The 20927-nt window shown below is 36.8% G+C and overlaps 2 protein-coding genes across 2 annotated transcripts in view; both read left to right on the plus strand.

Annotated features, from left to right (window-relative positions):
* The window catches only part of LOC137251369 (uncharacterized), a 156090-nt gene that overhangs the window by 80858 nt on the left and 54305 nt on the right, over positions 1-20927 (plus strand). The window lies entirely within an intron of this gene.
* LOC137248823 (uncharacterized) overlaps positions 1-20927 on the plus strand; it is a 370286-nt gene that overhangs the window by 31318 nt on the left and 318041 nt on the right. The gene's annotated exons all lie outside the window — the stretch shown is intronic.

The following is a 20927-nucleotide window of genomic DNA, read 5'->3' on the forward strand; positions in this document are numbered from 1 at the left end:
TTCTATGACACTTCCTGATGAAGTACTTATAATCACACAGATTATTGCCTTGGCCGTCACCTGACTATCAATATGGCTACTTATGCGATTCCTTCAGAATTTCGGGTGCTTTCTTCACGGCTACAGTTTTCACTTGAAAGATATTATAGTGATCTGGCAGCCTGTAAAATCTGGAAGGACGCAGTTAACAGCAGACACGATCCGTTCGGTTGATTTGGAACCATCGGTATATACGTGTATAGTATGTTTTGCCATTTCTGCACCCTCTCCCACAATTTCTGGCTAATCTTCACTAACTTTTATTTAAAAAAGGTTTTTTTGTTTTAAAATAATCCATACTAACTCAGTAAAAAATTCGATTTTTCCTTGAAATGCGGCCGAAAATAGAAAAAGAAGCGCTGAAGGCGAACATTTTCTATAAACTTCAAATTGTTTCTTATTCCAAGGAGAACCTCATTAAGAAAATTAAATATTTATTTCAAGACCATTTTGAAAAGGTAGGATGGTCACAAAGTCAAGGATATTTACGATGTTTAAAATTTGATGTTACGAATATTTCATGTGCTTATAGATTCAATTGTTTTTATTTTCATTTCAAGTGGTCATAAGGTCAATTGACGTTGTGGCCGTTGACCTTATGTCACTTCTCAAACCAAAGTATGTATGCTGATAAAAAAACAACCAAAAACTGAATAATTTATAAAAGTAAAATTCTACTTAGTAAATACACCGCCAAACAATTGCAAATGGATCAAACGCAGAGTAAATTGTAGATTCCTTTCGTCAAAACATAAAATGAAATCCCATATGAAATCACTGAGTAACCTTTCCTGATGAGAATATATGTATATATGCATCAGTTTCTTTAATGAAAACAGCAAATGGGTTGAACCCAAAATTGCTTTAGCAGTGAATATAAACGTAAATAAATCTTAGAGTATAAAAGGCATAAGGCAACAACAATAGCAAAAAAACACCGGTCGACAAAGCGATTTAGGAAGAATTCTGTCAGCTGCAATGCCATATAAATTTTGCACAAATACGTGCAAATGCGTTTTATATGTATTTGCTTATATGTGCTACTGCTTTCGATGTTTTCATTGCCTTAGGTGTATGTGCGTATGTGTAGTAATGCACATGCATAAAGTACGCTGTTAAGGTGGTGAATTTACATTAATCAATTTCAATTTCACTTTAGTTTTCATTATCATTTACATTCTCGCACGCTTTATTGCGTTCAACACATTTCTTGTTTCTTTTATGGTTGCAATTAATTTAAGAAAATCTTTTTGCGAATAACTATTGGAAAGCAAAAAGAGTTCCTTGATAAACGATATTACACAAGTGAAATGAAAAGTAATTTCTCTTTGCTACTGCAAATATTTGTTGGTAACAAAACTATATTTTTTACACGCTAAAATGCACATGCAGTAAAAAGAAAAAGAATCAAATGAAATTTCGTAAATTCGATATAAATCAGAAAAGCGTATGTACGTGATATGGGTGGTAGCAAAAGGTGCACATGCGTTTTAAATTTAGTGTTTTGTTATTATTATACCTTTTATGGTATACAAACTTTAGTCCGATGTTTGTAACGTTGAGAAATATAGAATATAGACTCACCATTAAGCATACCGAATTGATCAGGGCGACGAACTGAGTTGATATAGCCATGTCCGTCTGTCCGTCTGTCCGTCCGTCTGTCTGTTTGAACGCAAATTAGTCCCTCAAATTTTGAGATATCTCAATGAAATTTGGCACAATGATGTATTTTTGTATTATATTAGATATTTGTCGTATCAGGTAGGATCGGACCACTATAGCATATATCTCCCATACAACCGAATATTCAGATAAGACGATTTTGGTCATTCCTGCCGCAATTTTCAAAGTATAAACGAGAAACTCGGTGGTATATATTTTAATATATCATAGAAGTTTTAGGGAAAAAATCACTTTGATCGGAGCTACATATAGTATATATCCCATGCAACCGATCGTTCAGATAAGGGGGTTTTTTGCCATTTTTTTATATTTATCTTAAAATCGTTTAGGTATGTATATCTGTTCACTATATATTTCTTATCTTATACAGCGCATTATTTGGAGATTACGAATGGGATAAGATTACTGTTCAGCCCCATTCATGAAAGGTATCGGATCCGGTTGTTTTTGTTATATGTTTTACATATATGCGGCTTTTTTCCAATATATTTGCTTTTTTCGTACGTCAGAACTTTTCAGTGAGGCTCGCCTTCCAAATTGGTATACAATTGGCTTTATAGCATTTTGAAGTGGTCCTAAATTCTATGACTCTTGATCGTACGGCACCCCACCTTTTATCATTGTGTGGTATATTTTAGGCGCGCTTAAATAAGATGGCTTCAGTGCAAAATATGTTAAGTTTTTTTTATAAGTGCTGCCGGCGAGCATATTTGATTGTATGCCAAAAGATTTGTATCTGCTGTTTTTACAATCTAGGTGTGGTTATTCCGCATTTTTAAGTTGGTTGCTGAATAATGTCGACTGGCTATCAACCCGTGAAAAACGAAACTGGTTATTTTTACCAGGAGATATTAGGTGCCCGATTTAAGAACTCCCTCGAATAGAGCGGTACCGTTGGTACTTTCGTATAGGGTTAAATATTTGGGGATTGTTTTGGCCAATAAACTGGAGAGCCAATGTGGAAAATAGGGCCCCAACTATCCGTGGTGAATCCTGTTTCAATAACAGCCGAGGATCTGGCGACCCCAAACTCCTGATAGAAGGCATGTTTGTGAAACGTCTAGACCTTAGAAGAAATATGCGAACGAGGCAACAGAGAGTATAAAAGCAGCGCAAGCTGAGGAATGATCAGTTTGATTTAAACATTAGTTGTTAAGTACTACTTCCAAAGTAAATAAAGACCATTTTGCAATACTTAATATTGAAGTTATTTATTAGACAGTTCAGCGATTCGAACGTTAACAGAAAGTGCATAATTATCCGGAATTTCCCAAAATTCGTAACAGTATGTTAAATTCATATTTTTGACTTGGAAACACATTTATTCGCACATAAAGTATGCGTGCTGTATGAGTGACTAAATATGAGCAATTCATGAGCACTCAGGCGGAACACGTTCTTAATTTTAACCATACATAAAAATATACTTTTCTGAACTTTTCTTCACATATGAATTTGCATATTCGTCGATTTTTCTTTATCGGTTTAAAAAATGTATTCACTTTTATGAAATTTAATGTGTCCATGAAAATATGCTGTTCGCGGACATGACTAATTGGTGAGAGATGGTGCAGCTTGAAACCATCAAAGTAAAGTGGGTAAAATGCATGTAAAGTGCAAAACCGGCGATTTTTTGAAATGTTTGTATAGTGAACCCCCAGGGGGGGGGGGGGTTCCAGGGGGTGTGCCACTGACATCGGTGGGTCAGGCCTCCAAAGTTAGTGGGGGTCGGTCATACATTTGGACTCGATTGGAGCAATCTAAATGGCCGACCCCCACTAAATTTGGAGGCCCGACCCACCGATGCCAGTGGCACACCCCCTGAAACCTCCATGGGGGTTCACCATACAAACGGTTTTTCACTTTACATGAAAAAATCGGCGATTTTTTGAAATGTTTGTATGGTGAACCCCCAGGGGGTTCCAGGGGGTGTGCCACTGGCATCGGTGGGTCGGGCCTCCAAAGTTAGTGGGGGTCGGTCATACATTTGGACTCGATTGGAGCACTCTAAATGGGTCAAAGTGGGATTTTTCAAAATTTACCCCTACCTGGAGGGGGGGGGGACATCAGAATTCGTTTTAGAGGTATGGTTCCTTCGGCAAAGTTTCTTATTTTGATCCCTAGAATATGATTTTCACAGAGCAATGGGCGATTTTTTTCCTCCCCACAAATCGACCCGCCTTAAGGCCTATGCATACAGAAGTAGCTCCAATGCTGGTATAGAGTATGCACGCTCCCTGAGTTAATTTATACTGGCTTGCATACACAGCTCCAAGTCGTGTCTGAAATACTACCGGATGGAGTGCCAAATATAGCTCTTAAATCAGCGATTAGGTCTAGAACATCGGTATTTGCGGATCTCTTCAACGCCTGTTTCAAAGAAGGCGTCGTCCCCCGCTCATGGAAACGTCAAAGACTGGTTCTTTTGCTGAAACCTGGTAGGATGCCCGACAGTCCATCTTCATACAGGCCACTTTGTTTGTAGGATTCAATAGGAAAGATTCTCGAACGTATTAATGCGTCTGCAAAATACCCTGGAAAGCCCAGGTGTCTTGTCAAATAGTCAGTTTGGATTTCGAGAATCGAGATGCAATACAAACAGTTGTCAATATAGCCCGCGGAGCCATAACCGGAGGCCAAAGTAAAAGGAAGCTCTGTGCACTGATAACTCTGGATATTAGAAATGTTTCTAACACCGCGAACAGGATGCAGATAATGACAGCGCTACGCAACTTTGGCACACCTGCTTATCTACGAATAAATGGTAGCTATTTAAGCGACAGAGTACTCCTTTTTGATACGGATGAGGGACCTAGAAAGCACAACATCACGGGCGGTGTCCCTCAGGGATCTGTTCAGATGCTCAATACTGGAATCCTATCTGAAATCATTTTGAGTTCTCATTCTCCAGTCCCGTTGAGGGACTTCGGGATTCGGCACTTCCTCGCCCCTCGATTTCAACGGAATACATGAGGAATTCCCGGCCCACAGTGGTCGGTTCCATAGGCTAAAAATAAAAAAATTTAAGTGAAAAGTTTGTCACCAAATATGTCGTTAGTATCTCTTATTAAAACAGCCTTTTAAAAGGTATATTTGTTTTTGTTGTATTCGAACTGAGTGAGGTTATGGTATTAGATGGTTTTTGCAGTGTGAGCAAGTTAAAAATAAAGTAAACTTGCACTTTATTAATATACATTAAATATCATTGTTTTGAAATAAAATAAAAAGATGATACACAAATTTTAAGGACTACTTTATATAAATGGACCAAAAAACGGAAGGCAATTTTTCCTTTAATACAGACATAGTCTTGTTGAATTTTGACTGAAAAACTTTAACAATAGCTCTAGTAAAAGAATTGGGATTGAAAACTGTAAAGGTGGAGCGCAATCTTTCAATTTAAGGCAAACCATGTACTTAGGATTAACTAATTGATTATTTAAAATTTAAACACGCACTTATAATTTTAAATCCCAAATTCTTTTACAAGAGCTATTGTTAAAGTTTTTCAGTCAAAATTCAACAAGACTATGTCTGTATTAAAGGAAAAATTGCCTTTTTTTGTTCATTTATATATCGGTAGTCCTTAAAATTTTTTTATCATCTTTTTATTTAAAATTTTTTAGTACTGCCTACAAAAAGACAATTGCAACTTTGATTAGTAATTTAAGTATTTCCTAAGTGAAAATTCTTATCTTTATGTATTTGTTCAAAATAGCAAGATTTAAGAGAATTAGTGGAATTTTCGCTGACAACACTGGCGAAAACAACCGAATTCCACCTCGCATCATAACAAGATAATTCCACTTCGTTTGTCAGCTACTTAGTTTGCACAGCTGAAAATCGTGGTGAAATTCGCGTACGCCTGAAAGTCTAAAAGAATCGTGGTGAAAGTCGCGTACGCCTAAAAGTATGCAACGACATGCATTGAGTTGGGCCTTCAACGAGGTGGAATTCTACAACGCCTGCAACACTCAGGAGGCTAGCCATGAAGGTATGGCCTAATCTTCTAAATAGTTCGACTTGTGCGTTACGTAGCTCAAATTTTTTGATCACTCATTGCACTGTCACCGAGTTTTAAACTATATTTCAGGTTTCAAGTCTCTAGATATCCAGGAAGTTAGTTAAAAATCGATTGCAAGATTCCCAATTTAAAACTAGTTTTCTCAATATCTCTATATATGCGCCACCTAGCGGATTTTTTTTTGATAAAATATTGCACTGTCACCGGGTTCTGACTTACGGCCCAAGTTTCTTGTCTCTAGCTCATCGGTTTTTAAAGGATTTATCTTGACTAGCGCCCCAACTAGCGGAACTTTGTTTTCTATGAGTTTTATTGTCACCAGACCACTAACTAGGTGCCACGTTTCAAGTCTCTACGTAACCGGGAAGTTAGTTAAAAATGGATTGAAAGATTCCCAAATTAAAATTTATTTTCTTACTATCTCTATCCGCGTGCCACCTAGCGAATTTTTTTTGATCAAATGTTGCATTGTCACCGGGTTCTGACCCACGGCCCAAGTTTCAAGTCTCTAGCTCACCGGCAAGTTACTCAAAAATCGAACGCAAGATTCCCCTCGTTTTTCAGGGATTTGTAGTATCTAAATTGGCACGCAACCTAGCGGAACTTTGTTTTCTATAAATGGTATTGTCGGAGGGCGGGATGGGCTAGAAGGTTTCGCGTCGTCATACCAAATCGTTCTCGAGATGGTCGGGCTAGTAACTTTATGGTGCTTGTTATCGGAACGTACTGTATCTGCATCCGAAAAGGACCACCAACATCGGTAACACTCCCTAAGGTCTTCGGGGAGAGCCCTTATCGTTACAAGAACAACAAAAGCAGCACCACCATAATGTTAGTGTCAGTGCAGCGGAGAGCGCTCCTTTGTATATGCGGCGCTCTTACCTTGGCATTGGCACTGAATGTCATTCTGAACATACATCCCGTTCATTGGTCAGGCTTCCTGATACGGGCTATGGGCTTTCTGACTTCGGACACTCTATCCTTCTTACCAGGTTCGATTTTACTCCTGACAGGACGGACTATTGTATGCCGATAACTGTTCCCTATACAAAATTCACTTCAATCATTCGCCGGGAGAGGAATGGGGAAGAGGACTCATCCGGCGCTGGGGACCGTTTAACTTTTTCACGGATCGAAGTTGGACGGAAAGATTGGTGGGGGTCTTTTGTCAAGAGCTAGGTGTCAGCCGCATGTTTAGGTTGGCTGATCACTGCAGCATTTTCTGAATGAATATGACTGCAGGGATATCGGTATTCCGCTGGCCATTTTTAGTTTGCTCCTGCATAGATGGGCCTCGAATCAGCTCAGCAAACGTTGGGCAGAGTCCACCTCTTGCACGGTAGCAGGATATTTCTGGCCGGAAGTGGATGGCAGGCGGTCTTTCGAAATAATTGTGTTCATAAAGGCCCACCTATCAGTAGTCATTGGGATTTTAATGGGGCACTGCCCCATGGGAATCCATGCGGTACGTCTCAATATACTGAAAAAAGCATACTGCTGTAGCTGTATGAAGGATGATGAGGCGAAATCATCATCGAATCACTTTATGCTTGATTGCGCAGCTTTTGCCAGAACTAGGCGAAGGTAGTTCGGTCGCCATTCGCTTGGATCTCTGGAAGATTTATCCACGATTGAGATCGGTATAATTCGAAACTCTATTGTTGCTACGTAACGATTCTTTAAGTCGCTATAGCTACGCCACCGTTAGTGTTAGTTTATGAGGTATATCAAGGGACCTTCATAGTCTCCAAGTGAGCTTCCCCTATCAGGGCTGCTACCATCTAACCTGACTCAGCCTAATTTGGTTGCTTACATTGTACTGCTGCTGGCCGCGATGCGGCAGTAATAAGTAACGACGGTGGTAAAGACCAGACATTAAATGGTATGAGAACTAAGCTGACATATATTATTTCTGGTTCCTGTGAAAGCGGAGGCCTAAAACTTGCAACCGCGGAGGCATTGAAATATTTCAACTCGCTGAGATGTTGTCACGGACACACAGATGCACCTCAAAAGCAGATATTTGGTTGAGATGTGTGAATGTATATTCACCAATATATTTTTAGCGCAGGCAATAAACCGGTCGCGTGAACCTGCGGCCCTAAAAGAGATACCATCAAATATCAGTGAAAGATTTACGATGAAGATTCTCTTTTGTCCTTCTGCATATATTTTTAATAATTTTACAATATTTTGAAAGAATTTTTAGCGTACTCGCAAGCTTTCTTGCTATCGAGTAAATTTTCTTGACTTTGACCACTTTTTGAGTATGTTCAATAATCTCACAGTATCAAATTACGAGACTACTTACTCCAGCGAGTTAAGGGGCCTAGAATATACCCGCGGTAGGTATGTCTGTCATAAGAGGCGACTAAAATACCAAATTGATTCAAGGGATTGCCAGTGCAATGTATAGCTTCTCCAACCCAATTGTCAACATCACCTACCCGTGGCGATTCCTGTTTCATTAACAGCTGAGGCTCGGGCGACCCCGAACACCTGGTGGATCAAGGAGGTGGGGGTATGGTCTAGAAAGTTTCATGTGGTCATACCAAATCGTTCCCGAGATTGTTGGGCTGGTACCTTTATGGTGCTTGTTATAAGAACGTACCGGATATGCATCCGGCAAGGAATTATCAACATAGATAACACAACCCAAGGCTTTTGGGAAGTGCCGTTATCGCCACAACAACAACAACAACAATACTACTTATTCGTAAACGTATAACACGATACCAATTAAAAACATTTACGAAACGAGTATCTCGATCATGGAAGACACGTTACGCGCCCTGGTTCTGTTTCTTGTTTATTTTTTGATGTTTCAATTCAACTTAAGCCATTGTGAGCCGCTTTATTTATAGACTACACTGTTTACGGACTAACGATTTTTGCTTTCATAAAATAAAAACTTAAGTTTTTTAAATCTTATCTCAAAAGCTTGATTGAGCAGATCAAATGCATAACAGCTAGCAAAGTTCTTTTAAACTGTGGAAAGGTTTATATAAATATATTTTATTACATCATTTCTAAATTTGCGAACATTGCCGAAAATACTCTAACTCTACTCTACTTACCAAAAATTCTTTTAACCCACACAAATAAATTCATATCTTTGCAAAAATGTAAGTGCTTTGCGGGGCGACAGTGCGTATGAGTAACATTTTGGCGTTGTATTGCGAACTTAACAGACAGCTGCCTACATCATATGAAAAACAGAGTTATTGCAAAATGACAGCGTCAGACCGCTTATGCCTAAAAATAGATATATTTTTATACTCAGCGTGCTTTGCACACAGAGTATATTAACTTTGATTGGATAACGGTTGGTTGTACAGGTATAAAGGAATCGAGATAGATATAGACTTTCATATATCAAAATCATCAGTATCGAAAAAAAATTTGATTGATCCATGTTCGTCCTTCCGTCCGTCCGTCCGTCCATCCGTCTGTCCGTTAATACGACAACTTGAGTAAATATTAAGATATTTTCACCAAATTTGGTACACGAGCTTATTTGGACCCAGAATAGATTGGTATTGCAGATGAGCGAAATCGGATGATAACCACGCCCACTTTTTATATATATAACATTTTGGAAAACACAAAAAACCTGATTATTTAGTAAATACTACACCTAGAATGTTTTATTGTAAGAGGAACTGGGGAGACATTTTTTTTTTAAACGGGCGGTGCCACGTGTTATGTAGAAAAGTAATTTCCTGAAATGAAATGTACAATTGAAGCTCACGCTGAGTATATAATGTGCGGTTACACCCGAACTTAGACACCTTTACTTGTTTTATATATTTTCTATATTATTAGACATGCTATATAAAGGCTGCTGATATACATATTTAAGTTTTTAGCAAAACATTATTCTTTATTTATTTATTTGATTCTTATTTCGCTCCAAACAGGCAGTAAAATTTATTTTATTTTCTCTTTATAAGCTTATGCGCTTTTTACTTTTTGACAACGAGCTTGAGCTGTTTAGCTATAAAATCTTTAGCACTTTATGAGCTGTCTTGCATTTTGTTGTGATTACTTCCTGTTTCGTGGCGTGAGATAAGCCAGTTTTGTGTCTTTTACGTTAAAATGCTGGGTTTGTTTGTATGTAAGCTCAAAAGATTGTTTATATATTTTACGCATTCCCTTTTATGCTACACGGCCGTAAATCTTTATTCATTTTGTTACTCATTTCAGTTCATAAGAACTTTTCTTATGATTTTCTCTTTATGCTAGCACTAAATGGAACTTGGGGAGTTTTGGTAAATTGACAGTTTTTTGTTACTTTTATTTTAGAAACTGTCAAAAAGTTTTATTAACTTTCTTATGCGCGGAATTTAACTAGGCACATGTGCCCATTTTGTTAGCACTCTTGTGGATTAAAGTGAGTGAACAAGTTCTTCCAATTAATGGCGAATATAGCCTTAGAAGTAAAATGTAGTATGGTGGCATCGACTATTGTATTTATTTGCACCAACTGATTGGGATAATCGCTGATGAGTGTATGTGTGTTTTTTTTCTTTTCTTTAATTGGCACTTTTATTTTAGTACTTTTAGATCCTTGGCATACGGTAAATTCATTTGGAAATTTGAGACATAAACAGGAATTTTTTAAATCTTTTTGTTTGTATACACTAACCTTGCCGTATGATCGTTTTGAAAAATTGGAATTTTTCTTGGAGGAAAAGCAATAAAGCCATCGTGCTCTCATGTTTCACCGAAAACCTGCGGTTTGCTAAACATCGACATGGCTTTCGAAAATCACAATAAATGCCATACATACTAAAATAAATTGCGCATTGAACCAAGCAGTCCACCATAGGATACTACTCGTGGCGCTAGCAATGTCAGCGGTCAATTAAGACGTTTGCTGCAAATCTAGAAAGGCTATTCCCTCCTAGGGTCAGAGATAGGCAGCAAACTAATTAAAGTGTCGAAAATTAACTGTCTAATTTAGGAACGGTACATCCCAGTCAAGAGGAATTCAATGGGTTACCGGTAATAAGGGTGATGTCCTGTCGCCACTTTTGTTTAATGTTTATATCTGGCCGGTCAATAAAGACCTCACATAGACTGAATGTGTCCATAGTGTTACCAGAATTTGTTTGACGGCCAAACGGAATCAGGCACCAGGACATACGTTATAGAATAACTCCGTCCTCTTGGCGAATACTAGCAGTTTTCTAAGACACAGCCTAATTGCTGCTTCAAGATCTGCAAACTCAGCCGCCTATAATAGCTGGAGCATTGGCCTGGCGAGCGTAGGACGTGAACACATGCCCCACCAGAAAGATTTACCATTATTTTCTACACCGAAGACTGATAATGAGCAAGTTTCTGGCCGTTCCATAGGAAAAGCAAGTCATTATTTTCGACATGGTTGCTGCAAATGTAGGAAATATTTGACATCTATGGGGTGGAAAAAAAAAAAACAAAAAATCGATGTATTACTTTAAATAACAATTTGCAATTTAACGAGAAGGCAGCCGCAATCGTAACTCTAGTCTAGAGCCGTAACAAAAACCTCAAGTCCCTTGCTGCCAGCATTTGGTATAGGTCTCCGAAAGCCGATTAGAATACATTTCCAGTGGTACCAAGATCTTGGCCTTTCCGTAGTTATCATAGCTCAAATGTACTATGATGTCAATATATAGAGAGATGAATTTACTTAAAAATGTTTATAAAAAAAAAGAAAAAAAAAACACCATTTCAGTTTTTGGATATGTTATAAATATTAATTAGACCTTTCTTATAAAAATATATTTTATTTTAAAACACTTGGCCTTTAAATTTTTCTTCAAGTTTAAAATTTCATTCATGAAACAAAAAATTTTTCAGTTTAATACAATTTTTTTACAGTTCATATTTTCGAAAGCTGATTCCAATACATTTATAATGGTATCAATATCTTTGAAATCGGTTGAGCCGTATCGTAGTTATCACAGCTCCAAAGTACCATAATATCCAAAATAAAGAGATGAGTTTATTTATAATTAAAAAAAAAAAAGAAAAAATATGTCATTTAGTTTTTGGATATGTTGTATATATTAAACATGCCTTTCTAAAAAAATATATTTTATTTTAAAACGCTTGAACATTGAAGTTGTTTTCAAGTTTAAAATTTTATTTTAGAAAAAAAAATTGTTCACTGTATTCAAAGTTTTTTGCAGTATATGTTTTCGAAAGTCGACCTGAATACCTTTCCAATGGTACCAAGATTTTTGAAATCGGTTGAGCCATTCCGTAGTTATCATAGCTCAAAAGTACCTATTACCCTAATTTTCACGCATTTTTCACAACTTTGTCACCTTGTCACGCCCACAATTTTTCAAAAAGGCAATTTCTAAAAATGAGGTTGTGTTTGTTTAGGTAAGGTGTACCTGTAAGCAAAATTGCATCAAAATCTGAGCGGGTTGGATTCAATGTATATCGGTTTTGATATGAAATTCATCATATGTGACCCGGCCTATGAAAAGGTGGCTTATGACACAAATAATACTATTTAAAAAAAAAATGTTTAAGTTAAGCGGTTTTTTTGAAAATAATACTTACATGAAGTATTAATAATAATACAAAAAGCTATAAAATAATTAGGTAGGTCCTAGGTACTAGTAATCACACTCCTCATCAATCTAGGGCGTTGAACAGACAATTAAATAAAAGCGCTGGACGCGTGAAGTTTCTAAAAATGTGATTAGGGTTCAGTTGGTCTTATATATGACTATCAATAGAAATTTGACGCGCTCAACGCTTTTATTTAATTGTCTGATCAACGCTCTAGATAGATGAGGAGTGTGATGACTAGTACCTAGGACATGGGCTAGGATAAGTTGGACGTTTTCGTTTTTTGAGTGCGCATTTGGGTTAAACTTAAGCTAGCTAAACCCTCGATATTAAAAAGAAAAAACAAGTGTAATAAATTTAATTAACCCATGTTAAATTAGCATTAAATGTTGTGCAATTTAGTACGGTCTCGTTTTTTGATTGGGCTTGAAAGCTTGGGCTAGCTTAAGAGACCTCCAAATAAGGTTTCAGACAAAGCGTTTCCTTTTGGTGCGATATCTTTAACATAACCCTAGCATTTGAGCTGAACCGTGATAGTGCAATCTATTATAAAAGCATACAATTACTGGTATCTGCTAATGATATTGATATTACCAATTCTGCCTTTTCTGGCCAAGATAGAGAAGCACAAAAAGCTGCTACTGTTGTAAATGAGGGCTAGACGAAGTACTTGCGATCGGATACATGAACGGCGTCGACATAACATGAGATGGATCTTCAAGTGCTCTAGAGAAAAGTTCTCCGGAAGATTTATGCTCCTGTCGTGATGCGGGCGGCGTAGGAAGTATAATTATGAGTTGTATGAGTTTTACGCAGATATGACGACAGTACAACGAATGAAAACTCAAAGGCTCGCTGGATAGGTCATGTAATGCAAATGTACGAAGACGCTACGAGCAAGAAGGTATTTTAGTCGACACCGCAGAGGAAGTGGGAGACCTCCACTGATACTTGACCTCATTTGTTACTCCCATTTGGCGTCAGTTATCTCGAGGGTATAGCTGGCATGCATGTAACGAAACGCCCAAAACACCTAAGGTGGTTAAGCGTCAATAAATAATGATGATGTTATCAAAGTTTGTGACAAATTGGCGATATTTTTGACATATGATGTTTTCTTTGCGAATTATTTTATGAAAATCGAAAAGCACGCTGAGCTTCTAAATGATCATCGATTGTGCTAAAAATTTCAGCTATATCCTTTATCTTGATGATTTAACAGATTTCGATGTGCTCATATAAATTTGGAAAATAATTGTATTTTGAATCACTCTAATGTGTAAGTATGTATGTAATATTATGGTTTCACACTTCATCGGAAATTGCCAGTTGGTATACCAATAAAATTATACCTCAACTTTCACATAAGCTATTTGATAAAGGTATATAATACGTGAATTTGTTGCATATGTATTAATGCCTTTTACTATCAGCTTAGAAGAAAATCAATAAAATGTATAATAGTGCGTATTTTTGCAAATAGTAATTTGGGATTACTACTGCGCATCTTAGCCTGCGTCAATAAGTGACATATACTTTCAGCCTTTGTGTCTATACGTTTAAATACAGTTATTTAAGGCTCTCTTACTATTTTTTCTCATCTATCGCCTACTTATTACGTAGTGAGGAAATTGAACTTGCCCCCAAGGGAAATATCGTTGGAAGCTTTTGTTCAGACAGAAGAATTGATGAAGTTTGTTTCTGAGCAACGAGGTAAAGTTCTTTTCTAACTGAGAATTGAATGTGTGTATATTAGAGCGTATAATGAAGCATTAGGTCAACAAATAATAAAAAAACTGTATTACTTACTTACTTAATTGGCGCTTAACCGTTTAAACGGTTATGGCCGTCCAACAAGAAAAAAACTGTATACAACTTAAAAATACCAAAATCGGATTATTACCCATTAGTTCTCACCCTTATAACCAATTTTTTATCACAAAAGAAGTAGTATGTGGAGACTGTTGGTTTAGTTGGAATGTTACTTTGTATACCTGCATAAGATTTATCTGTACCTAGGCCCCAAGAGTTGCGGTGATACATTTGGATGAGTACCCCCTGTACGATAAACTAAAAAAACACATAGTATCCTTGTAGCCGCAAGAAAATTGAAATCATGTTCGCCGAATTCAATAAACCTTTTTTTTATTTGTGGTCTAGAGATAATATTTTTCAGCATATAAAAGATAGCAGGTACACTTTAGCAAAACTTGCGCATTCCCCTTACGATTTGTTTGGAAAAACTAAAACCACTCTGAGACAACTCTCAACATTTAAATAAAAAGCTGAAAATACAACAGTTTCCCTTTTTGGACACCCTGAAGAGAATTTTCACTATACCAAAAGGTAAACCAGGTATAAAGGTATAATGTGACCCGTGACGGGACGCCTGGCAAATTGGAAACAGAGACATTATTTTCTGAAAATACAGAAAAGAGCAGATTCAGATAGCAACTAAATATGGCTTAATGATAAAATAAAAAAGGACCACTTTTTTTCGAATTGATCCCCAAATGATCCCGGGAGTTTCCCGGGTAAGTCCCCAAAATCATCTCGAAATTACTCCCAAATAAACGCGGCAGGAGCCCGAGAGAGCCCCCGAAATGACCTTCTATTAACCAAGACAGAACCTCGCGATGATCCCGAGAGATTTCATGGAGCTCTCTTCGAGTAACCCCAAAACGACACCGAAGTGACCCTAAAATAACGCTGGTAGGCCACTTCGAAAATCTGCAAGATCATCCCGAAATTGTCCATATATAACTTCGCGAGGGTCACCGAACACCGGAGTCATCCCTAAATGATCCTCAAATGATCCCGAGAGAGTCCACCAAATCATCCGGAAATTACTCCAGTAGGAACCAGACGGAGTCCCCGAATTCATGCTAAAATTATCCTGGGAAGATGCCCAAAATCATCCAGAAATTACCTCCAAAAAACCCTGGAGGACTCTGAGAGAAACCCAAAATCATCCCGAAGTGACGCACACATGACCACGGGCGGGCGAATAAGAAGAGATTTCGCAAAGGTTACTCAAATTACCGCAGGAAGATCCCACGTGTTTTTTTAAGAATATTTTTAAGAATTTTCACGATTCAACGGGCTCCGATCTGTGTTCCGAGTTTCAAGACTCTCGCTCTCAGGAGAGTTACTCAAAAATGGTTTATAAGGCTCTCCAACTTTGTATGGAAGATGGCGGAAAAGCATTAAACGAAGCTAATATAAAGGAAGTAAAATAGTGTTACTAAGAATAGCCTTTGAATACTTGAACCTTGGAACTCAAGTGTGAGAACATGAACCTTATAAGTTTTAAAGTAATTAAATAAATAAATGTAAGGCGCGATAAGCTCCGAAGAGATTTTAGACCGATATTCTCTTCCAATTTGCGTCCTGCTACTTTTCAATTTTTCCTACAAATTGGTAGGTTCCCACCTATTTGTTTTATGCCGACACCGAGCGGCATTTGCAAGACAGATGAGTTTTCACTGAGCGTTTTTCATGGCAGAAATACACTCGTAGTGTTTGCCAAATCACTGCCGTGGGGCGACCCCGCTTTGAAAAATACTCTTCTAATTGAAAAACTTGTTTCTAAAATCTTGATGCTGTTTTGTCTGGGCGTAAGCCCAGGATCTTCGGTGTGGTAGGCGTAGCACGCTACTATCACACCACAAAGGCCGCCAAACATAGTAAAATAAGGCAGTTTGCGGATGACGCATTACTCGAAGTAAGTGAAATGGATATCTTGTTAGCTAGTAGCAAAATGCAGAAAGACTTGACATCATAGAGCCGTATTTCATATATTGCCCCACAATATTCTTTATTGCCAATGAAACCCAGGTAGATAAGCTACAAATTATGCAGCTATGAGATTGATAGTAAACATGATGATTGGAAGGAAACGCATCCTTTCAAACCTCCCTTAAAAGAGTGGCTCCCACAACCGTCCGTTCTTCACGCTAAAAAATATGCTGAATGGAATTACATGGAATTCCGACAGCATATTCAATGGCATTAAGTGATTGTAATAATGAATTTTATTTAGTAGTTTATGTTTTAGGCCTAAACACCCGTAATAATAAATAAATTTAAAAAAAATTATCATACACAAATTACAGCCTTTAAGTGCGTTACCTTCTTGAATACAACAAAACCTATTGTTGTCTACTGTCTGTACCATAAGCTATATCCATTTAAACAGCTGAAACGCATGAAAATTTGTATAAATATTTTATCTTAACAAAAAAAAAAAAAAAAAACAAAAACACAGTGACAATATTTACGTACAACGCTAACTTTCAATGCAACTCACTCTCACACTTCAGGTGTTGGCAATATATTTAACGAAGTTTTTGTTTTCACCTTAATTAAAAAAGTTTGGAAAAAAACATGCAATACTGAATTGTACACAAAAGTAGCATTACAAAGTTTACTAAACAAGTTGACTGTGCCGCATAAGGCAAGAAATTTTTGTTTTGTAAATTTACAAGGAAGTAAGACAAAAGGCAGGCTAAAAATAGAATAAGGAAAGTGCGAAAATAAAGTGAAACTCAGACACATACAAAAACAGGCATGTAAAGTAAATGCGTATAAAACCTGCACAGAAATCTTAACAAAAAACAAGTAAGGAAGGCTAAGTTCGGGTATAACCGAACATTACATACTCAGCTGAGAAATTTGGAGACGAAATAAAGGAAAATCAACAGGTAGGAAAATGAACCTAGGGTAAACCTGCAAAGTATTTGTATGACATGGGTATCAAATGAAAGGTGTTTATGAGTATTTTAAGAGGGAGTAGGCCTTAGTTCTATAGGTGGACGCCGTTTCGAGATATCGCCATAAAGGTGGGCCAGGGGTGACTCTAGAATGTGTGTTGTACGATATGGGTACCAAATTATAGGTATTAACGAGGGTTTTAAAAGGGAGTGGCCCTTAGTTGTATATGTGAAGGCGTTTTCGAGATATCGACCAAAATGTAATACCACGAAAAGTATTCCTGCCAAAATTCCAAGGGCTTTTGATTTCGCCCTGCAGAACGATTTCATTTTCTTCTACTTAATATGGTAGGTGTCACGCCCATTTTACAAAGTTTTTTATAAAGTTATATTTTGCGTCAACAAACCAATACAATTACCATGTTTCATCCCTTTTCGTATTTGGTATAGAATTATGGCATTTTTTTGATTTTTTGCAATTTTCGATATCGAAAAAATGGGCTGGTCTTAGACGGATTTCGGCCATTTTATTTACCAAGACAAAATGAGTTCAGATAAGTACGTGAACAAAGTTTAGTAAAAATATATCGTTTTTTGCTCAAATTATCGTGTTAACGGCTGAGCGGAAGGACAGACGGTCGACTGTGCATAAAAACTGGGCGTGGCTTCAACCGATTTCGCCCATTTTCACAGAAAACAATTATCGTCGTAGAATCTATGCCCCTACCAAACTTCACAAGGATTGGTCAACTTTTGTTCGACTTATGGCATTAAAAGTATTCTAGACAAATTAAATGAAAAAGGGCGGAGCCACGCCCATTTCGAAATTTTCTTTTATTTTTGTATTTTTGCTGCACCATATCATTACTGGAGTTGAATGTTGACATAATCTACTTATATACTGTAAAGATATTAAATTAAAATATGACTTTAATAATTTTTTTTTTAAAGTGGGCGTGTTCTTCATCCGATTTTGTTAATTTTTATTTAGCGCACATATAGTAATAGGTGTAACGTTGCTGCCAAATTTCATCTTGATATATTCAACGGCTGCAAAATTTACTCAAGTTATCGTGTTAACGGACAGACGGATGGACGGACGGACGGACGGACATGGCTCAATCAAATTTTTTTTCGATAATGATGATTTTGATATATGGGAGTCTATATCTATCTCGATTCCTTTATAGCTGTACAACCAACCGTTATCCAATCATACTTAATGTACTCTGTGTGCAAAGCACGCTGAGTATAAAAAAACAAGTAAAAGCCTAATATAAACTTTTGTCATAGAGAGAAATATCAAGAGAGAAAAAAACATTTGCTCATGTATTTGTGTGCGTCATGTGTGCATTTGTTTAAAGTGGCAAATGCATTAGAGATGCCTTAACAGTAACCACGAAACAGTTAAAACAAATAACTGAGTACATAAAATTTGTATGTGGTGGGAGTCAGATACATAATTCTAAACTCAATTTATGGTAAAGTATAATAATAAATGGAAATGTTTGTTATTTTTTTCTTTTTTGCTTTTCTTTCGTTTTGTACGCATATGTGAGTATAATGGTATATGTTGAGGAATGTAATGAAATTCTTTATGAGCTCGAGAGCAAATAATTATAATTTACTACATTACTTATGAGCATGTATGTATTTGAGTGTATTAAAGTGAGTAAATTAGAAATTTTTTTGAAGAGTATTTAACAATATTACGACATTACAATACAGGAGGATTTGAAGGATTACACCATTCCTAGTAATATTCAAGAAAAGCTTAGATGTAGATCAAGGAGGGAAGTGGCTGTTCCTTTGCAAAAAAAAAAACCATATCTACCAAAAAGATATAAAATCAAGAGAAAAGCAAAAATGTAAAAAATATGGATACGTTTACTTATATACGCACGTGAGAAGTAATACTTCTTTGAAAATGAAAAATTATTTTTAATTACATGCAAATAATAAATAAAAACAAAATAATGAAATGACTGGAAGAATATATTCAACAAAGCCAATAAATTGGGGATAATTTCAGTGTCTTTTGGGGGTTATTTCGGGATAGTTTCGGTAAAACTTTTGAGCCCCAAAATGGGTAATTTACAGGTAATTTCGGTATGATTTTGGAGACTTTCCAAGGGTTCTACCAGGGTCATTTTGGTGTCACTTCTGGGTCGTTTGGGGCTTAATCCAATATAATTTCGGGAGATCTCTTGGGCTCCTCGGGGGGTCATTTATGGATCACTTCGGGGTTGTTAGAAGGCCATTTGGCGGCTCTATCGGGCTCCTACCGCGTTTATTTAGGAGTCGTTTTGTTATCATTTTGGGGACTTCCTCGGAATTATCCTGGGATCATTATGGGATCAATTAAACAAAAATTAAATTTTTTATTTTATCACTATGCCATATTTAGATCCGATCGGAATTTCTTTTTCCGCATATTAATTTTAGAAAATAATGTCGATGATTCTCATTTGCCAGGCGTTCAGTGACGACTTGCATTTTTTAAACTTTTGGTATAGTGTAAATATTCTTAAAATCATCAAAAAAAGCCTGTTATAACTTCAGCTTTTCACTAAAACGTTAAGGAAAATTGCCAGTTTTTCTGAAGTCTCGATGAAACCCTCCTTACTTTAAAATGAATGTTGTGGACAATATTTTTTCTATACCAAAAAAAATTATTATATTTTTTTATTAAATAAAGTTCAGTCTAATTAAAAAAAAAAAAAGTGGAAAATAAATTCACAATTTTTAGTTTTTAAAATTGTTTAAGTGTGTTATTGCCACTTAAAGAGATAATCCTGCCCTTTAGCGACTTCTTGTCACCTAACTACACTTATGTATTGCGATAACTTCATCGTTCCTCCTGTCACTTCCGTTCACCTAACTAGTTGTATGACTTGCTCTTATACAACTCTGGCTGTAAAGTAGACTGGAGTTGCCATCCAATGCTTCCAGTCGTCATATGCGTGAGTTGCCTTCCATCGACAATTTCTAGTATTTATATTGGTGCGATGTACGACATCGCTCTCTTCTTTCTCTTTCGTTGGTTCCGGATATCAAGCAATCGAACCGCCACAGATCAGTCTAAGTGTAGAATTCATCCAACGTCTTCACCAATTCACTAAATACGGATTAACCATTTCACCATTACATCCACTACACCAAGCTATGAGTAAAATAAAGGAAGTATGAACCATCAAACCGTAAGTTGTATATTTCCTTATAAAACAACAATAAGTAGCAGTTGCGCTGCGTTAGTCCCCTAATTTCATATAACCCTTGCGCGGTCGAAAGAAGGATCAAATTCCGCGCATCACATCTGTAATACATTTTCTGTTTTTCTTACATTGTTTGAAAGCCTACTATATTTTTGGATTTCATTAATCAAATCAAATCATAAATCTACTTTCATTGTACATGAAATTATCATCATCATATATTTAATTCCATTTTAGTATTAAGCTTTGAATTCAATAAATGAATTAGAATTGAAATTAAATTCCCATTTGCGTCATCGCGTTGAACAAAAATTATGCTCAGTGTCTTAGCTGCTACCGGTAATGACTGAATCGCAACATCAGTTATCAGTGGCTTATGATAAAAAGGGCTATACCAAATTTCAGGCAAGTAATAAAAAAATAAATGTAAGACGCGATAACCTCCGAAGAGATCTAAGGCCGAGCTTCTCTTCCAATTTGCGTCGTGCTCCTCTTGATTTTCCCTACAAATTGGCCGGACGGGACCTACATGTTTTATGCCGACTCCGAACGGCATCTGCAAAGCAGATGAGTTTTCACTGAGAGCTTTTCATGGCAGAAATACACCCGGAGTGCTTGCCAAACACTGCCGAGGGGCGACCCCGCTTAGAAAAATTTTTTTCTAATTGAAAAATCTTA

This window comes from Eurosta solidaginis, chromosome 4, assembly GCF_040869045.1.
Source record: "Eurosta solidaginis isolate ZX-2024a chromosome 4, ASM4086904v1, whole genome shotgun sequence".
Taxonomy (NCBI): domain Eukaryota; kingdom Metazoa; phylum Arthropoda; class Insecta; order Diptera; family Tephritidae; genus Eurosta; species Eurosta solidaginis.